The sequence below is a fragment of the Lepidothrix coronata genome, unplaced genomic scaffold, assembly GCF_001604755.1.
Source record: "Lepidothrix coronata isolate B3197 unplaced genomic scaffold, Lepidothrix_coronata-1.0 Scaffold167, whole genome shotgun sequence".
NCBI classification, from domain to species: Eukaryota; Metazoa; Chordata; class Aves; order Passeriformes; family Pipridae; genus Lepidothrix; species Lepidothrix coronata.
In genome coordinates, this window is record NW_016690347.1 from 1,213,224 (window position 1) to 1,222,070 (window position 8,847).

The 8,847-nt window shown below is 37.9% G+C and overlaps 1 long non-coding RNA gene across 1 annotated transcript; it reads right to left on the bottom strand.

Moving 5' to 3' along the window:
- Nucleotides 1-795: 795 nt before the first annotated feature.
- Nucleotides 796-8,425, bottom strand: LOC108504529. Its single transcript, XR_001877158.1, has 3 exons — nucleotides 8,335-8,425; nucleotides 5,679-5,921; nucleotides 796-1,884 (listed from the first exon to the last, which is right to left on the bottom strand). It is a non-coding gene; the product is annotated as an uncharacterized LOC108504529 (long non-coding RNA).
- Nucleotides 8,426-8,847: the final 422 nt, after the last annotated feature.

Below are 8,847 nucleotides of genomic sequence, written 5' to 3' on the forward strand. Positions count from 1 at the left end.
ATGAGCAATATTTTAAAGGTATAAGACACCATATAATTGCTATACCTCAGGGAGGACTTGAAGTGCAAGACATGGTCCAATGTCACTTGACTTTTCACTTTGCATCATGGTATGATGCGCTTCAAGGACATGTCCTGAATCTCCACGTAATATCTGGGAGGTCAGGGATGTTAATAAGAGAAGGATGACATCTGCATTGTTCTGGAATTCTAACAATTACTTTATTAACAACATTTAATAGCATCAAAATACTCGGTGGTATTGTGCTTTCTTGGTCTCAGTCTTGTGAAAGATTGAAATGATACTGCCCATCATTTAATGAGACAAACACTGAACATGTCCAATAGCAGTTTTTGAAGCTGTGTGTGGGGAGGTATAATCATGGCCAAATTGCTTGTCAGATCTCACACAGAGTCCAAAAATTGATCTTGCTGAGGTCAAGATCAGAAAAGAGAAATTATTAGAAATACGAGATTTAAAGCTGTGTCTGAGAACAAAAAGGATGATTAACACTGGACTGACTGAAAGGTACCTTTATCCTCACACTGGTGCCAGTTTGAACACTTGAATCAGTTTTGGCACAGACTTCTCCGTCACGAATAACTGAGTACCAAACAGCAATGGAGATTTTAAGCCAGAGCCAAGCACTTTCTTTTTACTTAAGTATGGGGTATTTCTTGGTGAGGTCAGTGTCTGAACCTGAATCTATTTGAATTATGCTGCCCTACACTTCTTGTTCTAAAATTATTTGCAAGGCATTCAAGTGTTTCTGTCCTTTAAACCTGAAATGCTCAGGTTTAAAAGTAATTTATATCATTTAGAGTACTTACCCATTTTCAGTTATTGAAATGAAGTAATTTACAGTAATTCTGAGTGTTTGAACATTTGTTTGTAAAGTAACATTTCTTGTAATTTCAGAGAAAAAGAGATATTTATCTTAGAAGTTAACTGGAAGCAATTCGTATTTTCTCATCAAATTTTCTTACTTCAGCAGATAAATAAGTTGAGGTTTAGTTTGAAGGAGAGTGAAGAGCTATATGTAATATAATTGTCTCATCTCTACAAGCAATTACAATGAAGATATATTTTAAAAATTAATACTATGAGGCGAGGCTATGAAATGTTAAAATATGAGATGGCAGTTGGTCTTATATCAAATCTCTCAACCTTCTTATGCAAACCTGTCTTTACTTCAGCAGTTACAATTATATCGACAATCTTTATCTTTGCGCTGTGTACTGTTTTCGTAGCCTATCTTATCTCTTATTTCCATCCCACTCAGTAGTATCCTGTGACTTACTCCCATCACAGTTTACTCCCTTCTCTCTGACCAAGTTCTTTTCTCCTCTACTTTTAACTCCCTAAATCAAGGGGTATCATTGGGAAACCCAACAAAGTGTTTGCTGACCTTAGTTTAGGTGCTCAGACTTTGCACTTGCAGCACAAGTCGTGATAACATCATGTTCAGCCTCTTAAGGGTGACAACTTTGCAGAATTAAACTGTTAAAATCTTGATCTATTGAACATGTGTGAACTTTCTTCTCCACACACCCCTCTCCACCCCCCAATAATATGAAATTTAATCAACTAGGGTCAGATTTCAGAGGGATGCCAAAAGGCACATCCTTGATATGAAGTGTGCTCACTCCTCCCTCTGTCCTAGGTTTTAATCTGAAATGTGAAACACTCAGTTTAAGGTCACTGGAGTCAGTTCACATGGACAAAACTTCTTTTTCCATAGCCTTGTCCTTGAAAGCAGCCAAGTTATTTTTACTGTAATATACCCAAAACAAACAAACAAAAAATTTAAAACTTGTCAAATGGAGACACCTAAGATGGAAAATTTTATCCCAAATGATTGAAGCTTGGCAATGTTACAAATACCTGAAAAAAAAAAAAGCCATTAAATGGGAGGTGTCAGGGAATCTAAATAGGTTTTACTGTTAGCTTTGGCTTTAAAGTATGTATTAAAACCATTAGTTTACAGTTCCCAAGGTGTTAATCAAATGCATTCATTTTCCTTCACAGTTATCCGCAGATATAGTAACCTAGGCAGCAGCTCCATCACAGGTAATGGTGACTAAATATAAGTGCTAATACAGTGCCTATGCTTTGGTCTTCTGGTTGTCTGTAAGAAGCCCAGCACTATTCCTATGCTTTGATGACCCACAAGATCCATGTAAGTCTTGAAAGTACATGGTGAGCTGAATTTTTACTCTTCAAATGATTAGGTAGCATTTTAAATTGTCCAGATGATGGAGAAGTAAAAAGTGTAGGTAGAGCAACCAAAATTGCCCATTCTTGTCGTCGCTGAAGGTCACTTAATAAAAAGAGATCCTATGTGCTCCTGATCTTGAACAGATTCCTATCTGTGGAGGTGGGTTTTTCAGACATCCTTTAGCCTAAGATATGGCATGAAGTGTTAAATTCCGGTAGGATCAGTGGAACTGATCAGTGCTATTTAGATCAGAGTTTTAACTTATTATTATCCATGTTAAAAGACACAGTTCTGTAGCTATTGCTGCCCAACTTCAGATTTTTCAGGCCTTGAACACCATTTGAATGGTTCTTTCCAAAGTTTAAAAAAAAATAAATATAAACCCCTCTATTATTACAAAAAAAAAAAAAAATTATTTTCAGATCTAAGTAATATTTTTTTTTAATTATTTTATTTGAGAAACTCGTGGACATAGTAAAATACCATTTGCTCATGGAACCACAGCATGCGCTATTACAATTAAACCAGAGTATCCACATGTAAATGAACTTTTCCTTCAAAGTTTACAGTATGTTCACATTGGGTCCATTTCTTTAAGACAGGATCCATACCATTTTTTGTTTTGCCTTAGTTACCACAGTTGGTATCTCAAAAGTACAGCAAAGGATTAATTTTTGTTTGTTTTTTTCCTTTTTGATTTTTCCCTGTAGAATAACCATCTGAATATATTGTGATTACATTACTCTTTTTGAGAAATGAAACAAAGATACTGAATTTTAAACATCAGTCTATTTCCTCTGTTAACAAAACAAGAGTGGTCACAGTAAAAAATTTTCTAAACTCCGAAGAACATTGTCTTTCACTGCAAAAAAGTGTTGAAAAATCAGCTGCTCAGTATTGACATTTCCTGTGTCACATCTTCACACGAAGTGATGGACAGAAACGGTCCCTGAATTGTGTAGAGGCAAAGATTTCTGACAGCTGAACAGAACTTAGTTACATTCCAAGATAATTTGCCAGAACTGCAGAAAAATAATAATACTACCCAAATTATGCCATTCTTAAACCATTTAAAGCCTGTTTATTTATCTGCTAAATTAGTTTTAGTAACAACAAGGAGTTTGTACACTTTTTATACTAAAACTTTAGGCCCTGACAACATCAGGAGGTAGGCAAGGTTCTGTTTGCCCAGTGCTTGTGGTTTTGCTTTCCATCAATATTCTGTCACAGGGATCCCAAAAACATTTGAGTAGACTACATTCAACCCTAATGCAGACAGTGTCTCATGATCTCACTTACCACATGATCACTGAGACCATTTCACATACCCTGTCATCATATAACATTCCTCTGGAAGGAAGGAATTTGTTTACATGGGAAACATCTCATGTACTTTAGGATTTCATTTTCATGTGATACAGCAGAGGAAAACAAAGATAAAAGTCATTTTTCAAAGAGGAATACAAACATGCACCAAGTAAGCCTTTAGAAATACTTTTCCTAGCTTTAATGCCATCAGAAATGTTTATTTTGGATTTTTGGACATTTGAAAACAGATCTCCCCTTTGCAGCAAGAAATCTGAGACTGGCATATACAGTCATGCCAACAGCCGCTAGTTCAGCACACTGTTTCTGCTAGGACCTCTATCAGCTGCTTCAGAAAATGTTACAGAATGAACTGGCCACAGAGATGTTCTTCTTAACCCATGTTAGTTAGATGTTGTTCTGCCTTGAAGCCTAACTCCGTCCACAAACTCCTGTGGGCTTTTAGAAATGCTTATTTTGGATGTTCTTCTTACCCACACATGTCCAAGACTTTTTTTGAGTTCTGCAGGACTCTTGACCTAAATCATACTTCATGGCATGAATCCCAGACTGATTGCATGTTCTGGGTAATTGTTTCATTCATATTCCATTCCCCACACCACAACTGGGAAGCAAAGTTTAGGTTAAACAGCTAGCTACATATGCCAGCTCTACAATAATGCTTTTTTTTCCTTCTAAATGCAGTTGGAACCTACCAGCAACTCAGTATGGCCAAGCAGCTGCAGAAAATACTCATTTCTGGATTACTCATCTGAGAGCGTCTGCCTTCTCTTATACCTGACTGTTTGTTCCAGCTCCTATACCTGATTACCCACAACTCCCACTTTCCCTGGCTCTCCCTTCCCTTATATTCTTCAAACTTATCCCCCTCCAAAATAAGGCCATTTGAAACATTTTGTACTGACAGAGGCAGCTGAGTTAACCTGTGTAATGTAAGACACATAGGTAGCCCGAGAAATGTCAAGGCAGTGAAAAGAATTCAGAAAGTTTGTTTGGAAGGCCAGAACACAAGAAACTTACAAAATACCTAACAGTGTGGTTTACACACCGCCTGAGGGAGAAAAAGGCCAGTTCCCTCCCTCTCAGGGCCTCTTTATCCTCTCTGTTTCTCCCCCGCCTTCCCAAGGCCTCTGTGCATGTCTGTTAGGGCTATTTCTCTCCAGCATAGGAGAGAGAGATAACATAGCTCTCTCTGTAACCCCCTCTGGACTGCAGAAGGGGAAAAAAAACATCTAACCCTCTTGAGAAGGCACTTTGCAGTCTTCCTAAGAGAAAACAAGAATTTCTAGCTTTCCTGTTACAAATGCTTCCAAAAGCAAACTACCTCTACAATCTTAATTTCTCAAGGAATCTGACTCTCTCTTACATTTTGCCATGTTCCTTTTTTTCTGGTTTTCATTTTTCATAAGGACTTCAGGATAAAGACTGTATTATTTTAATGTTTGCAAATTATCTAGGATGTCATGTTATAGTCCACATTTTTGTCAGCCTTAAAAAGAGAGAAATCTTTCAGAAACTACAATTCACCACCATTGTCAGTGGCTACTGACACATGGGATAATACACATACAAAAATGCAGAAGAGTGGAATGTGTCCCTTATTTTTTGTCAATTTTTCATCTGGATTGTAATTTCATTCAAAACTGCATATTAAAAATGCCATCATATCTTCATTAATTAGTGTTAACCAGGGTAGCACTTCAATGTTTCATATACTGTCTTATTTAGTTGGCTGTATTTTACACCCTAACATCCACTCAAGGTACTGCAGAGTATCCTTCCTCAGTTCACACCAATAAGAGGAGACTGGATATACAACTAAGAGTTTCTACTCTTTAGAGAGACAAGGAAAGGACCAGTTCAGGAAACAATGCAGGCCACACAGTGTTGACCCAGTGCATCCTAGATAAATGGTCTTCTGACATGAGACACCTGACAGAGATGGGACCCCTGTGCTCACACCAGTACAAGGCCCATCCTTCCTTTTACACAGCAGGATCCAAAAGCAGGCTGTGAATCATAATGGAGGCTGCCTCCAGATACCTCTAGAGTTGACCTGGAGGCTACATTCACTGGGGCTTGGGTGTGGAAAGTGCTAACCTGGAAGAGGTTATCCTCTCCCAAGACTACTCACCTTGAATTTCTTGGCTGCTTCCTTTTTTTCTACAAGGTCTTAGTTTGTGGGATCTTTTTCCACTAAGTTTGTGTGTCACCTTTGATTCAGAGAAAGAGAAGGAATGGGAGATGCAGACATGATCAGAAAGCTAAGGGTGAAGACAGATGTCCATCTGCAAGACTGAGGACTGACTGCTGGGCTGACAGTGTGTCTGGAAAACCATGGTTCCACATGGAGTGAGAAGAGTTAGCATTAGCATCTCTGTAAGAGAGAGAAGGAAAGAAAGTAGAAGAAGAGCACTTGTCCCTCAGGTATTGGGATAGGAACCTGAGGTTCGGGTGGGAAGGAGGGTAGTACTGTGACTACAAAATTTAAAGAGAATTGTGTTCTAATCAGAAAAAAAGACAGTGTTCCAAGGGTGTGATTCTTATTGTATATGTTGGAGGCAGCAATGGCCATTTAAGGTATTAGATGTGATCTTTAAAGCTGTGGATACTGTAAAAGAAAGTATTAATGCTGCTTGAGTTTCTGCCCTTCAGTTTTGCATTACTCACCACTGAAATGCAGACAATTACATCAAAGCGGCTCAATAAAGGCTCTTGCAAAGAACCAAGCTTGAAAAGAAGGGATGCTGTATCTCAGTCTCAGATAAATTGGCTTCAAAGCAACTAAGAACTATGTTAATAGTGGATGGCTCCCTCCAAACTAGGATAATACTGTGGAGGTTTGAACAGTAAAAGGAGGAGACTGAATTTAGGGTGAGGTAAACGCTAGGCTAAATATATAATAAGAGACTGGAAGACTGGTTTAACCACTGGATATTTTTCCAGTTATATCAATAAGACCAACATTTCACATAATTTGTTTTGTTTCAATTATTTATTTTTCCTCAAAATATGTTTGTATTAGTATACCATTCAGGAAATATGCTGTTTTGATCTCAAGAACCCTAGAGGTCTACTCCCAGGACGAATACTTCAAGGGCAACAAGAGATCAAAATGCTTCATAGTGACATACTTAGGGTCTATTGAGTCAGAATCTGTTGTCCTTTTTTTGACAGATATTCTGTTTTTCATGTGATCCTTTTGAAGTCATGGGGCTATCCATTGTTTCAGGGATTCAAAATCTGACAATAGAAGAGTTCCTTCTAAGGGGAAAATGCTGATTATTTGTTCCACCCTTGATATTTTGGATAGCATACTTCACAGCCATGCTAGCTTGGATGACTCTTGTTTTTGTGATGTTGAAATTGTTGGCTAAAGCCTTCATCTGCGTAATTCAGTATTTGATATTTCATCTGGAGGAAGGAGAGGAAGGAAGAAAGGGCAGTCGAACTTTTTTCTTCAGTTCAAGTTTTGTTTTCACAAATAATAACAAGCATATTAGCTGAAGAACTAAAAAAATAATTAGATATTAAGGTTACTTTCAAGGTTCTTTTATAGTGTGGTATCATTAAAAGCAAGGAAGACTTGATATAGCCAATGCACAAAATTAGTGTAGTCTGTACTTTATATATAAACATGCGTGGTATCAGTAGGAATTCTTTTTATATATACGAAAGGATAAGTAAATCTCTCAGTTTATATATTCTAGGAAAATATTTGTTTGCTGAGTACATGCTGAGCATCGTTCCTGCCTTTTCTTAGAATAAGCCCTCATCTCCCTGTGGTTAGCCAAACTGAATACACAGTTCATATAGTTTAAGGATTACTTAATTTAACAAACCTCCATCCTTTGTACTTTGCATTTATGATGTTGGCACATCACAACAATGACCGGATGTGCATTACTAATACAGTGTTTTTCGTTTTGATTTTGCCAGCTTCATACGATATTTTTATCTGAATCATATGTGCAGCACTGGATTCTTACTGAGACTGTACGCTTAGCATGTATAGAAGGAAAACTTCTTTCTTGCTTTCCTGTTAACAAGGGGAGTACTGATGAGAATAGTGCCAGACTAGTTTAGTAGAGGCAGAAATACAGTATAAGCTAGTCATCACTCTCAAATTCTGTCTTTTCAGTCTAACACCAGATAATGGAACTGCGCTGGTTGACAGGAATTGCAACTTCTCTCCTAAGGTAAAAGGGAAGATCTATGTGGCTAAGAGTGGCAGAGGCAACAAGTGGGTGAAGTTGTTTTTTGTTTACCCTGATCATTTCCATGGTGCAGTTTATGAATTGGCATCAAAACAATTTGTGTATCGGTAGTTACAGATTGCTGTGCAAAGGAATCATAAAGTCATATAATCATCAAGCTTGAAATAGACCTTTAAGATCATCAAAACCAACTGTCAACCCAGCACTGCCACTGCAACCCCTAAACTACTAACCCGAATCACCCAGGACCACAACAGACATCTTGTAAACACCTCCAGGGATGGGGAAGGAATGAGCAGGCTGGGATAATAACAGCAGATAACCTGTCAAGCTTAAAAAGCTTTATTATCAGAAAAAAACATACGTAGAATCCAGGCCTAAATCTCACAGATTCATCTTCTTTTGTCTTGCTCCTTACCTTTGGCTCCTCTGCCCCCAAACAACTAAGTTCTTATATATCAGGAATTTGAAACAGAAAAATTTTTGTGACACATCTATTTAAGTTACCTTTCTTGTATATGTGCTGTATACACCTTGAGTCGCTATCTCTATACATGTTTCAGTTATTTTTACCTGGCAAATTCATAATCCACAGCCTCAACATCTGAGAAGCCATTCTTTATAGTCTGCAGTTTCAGCTCAGTCATGGTCACAAATTGAAAGTGAGATGAATTTAGGAATGAGAACAAAGGCTCATTCGTCTACTTAAAAGCCACAGGGCTTCCATTTATTCAGCTCTTTCTTAACTTTCTTAACAGCAAGGTAGGGAATGAGCCAAGAGGCAGACAGAGCAGCAAAATTATTTACTCAGAGCAACTGGAATTAGATTAGATATTAGGAGACATGGACCTGAGACAACAGCAGGTTTAATGAAAGTGCTATGGGAACATAAGTACATTGATAAGGGCACTTGGGAGAAGTAAGAAAAGAAGTAAGAAAAACCTTTCAAAAGGCTGTGAAAAGGGTTAGATAAACAGGACGACTGATGCAGGCATTCAAAGAGTGGGTTGCTCTGCAAATTGGGTTTGCCAGTAGCCATGTCTTTATACTCCACCGTTTGGAAATATAGATACAGGAAAAGTCTGG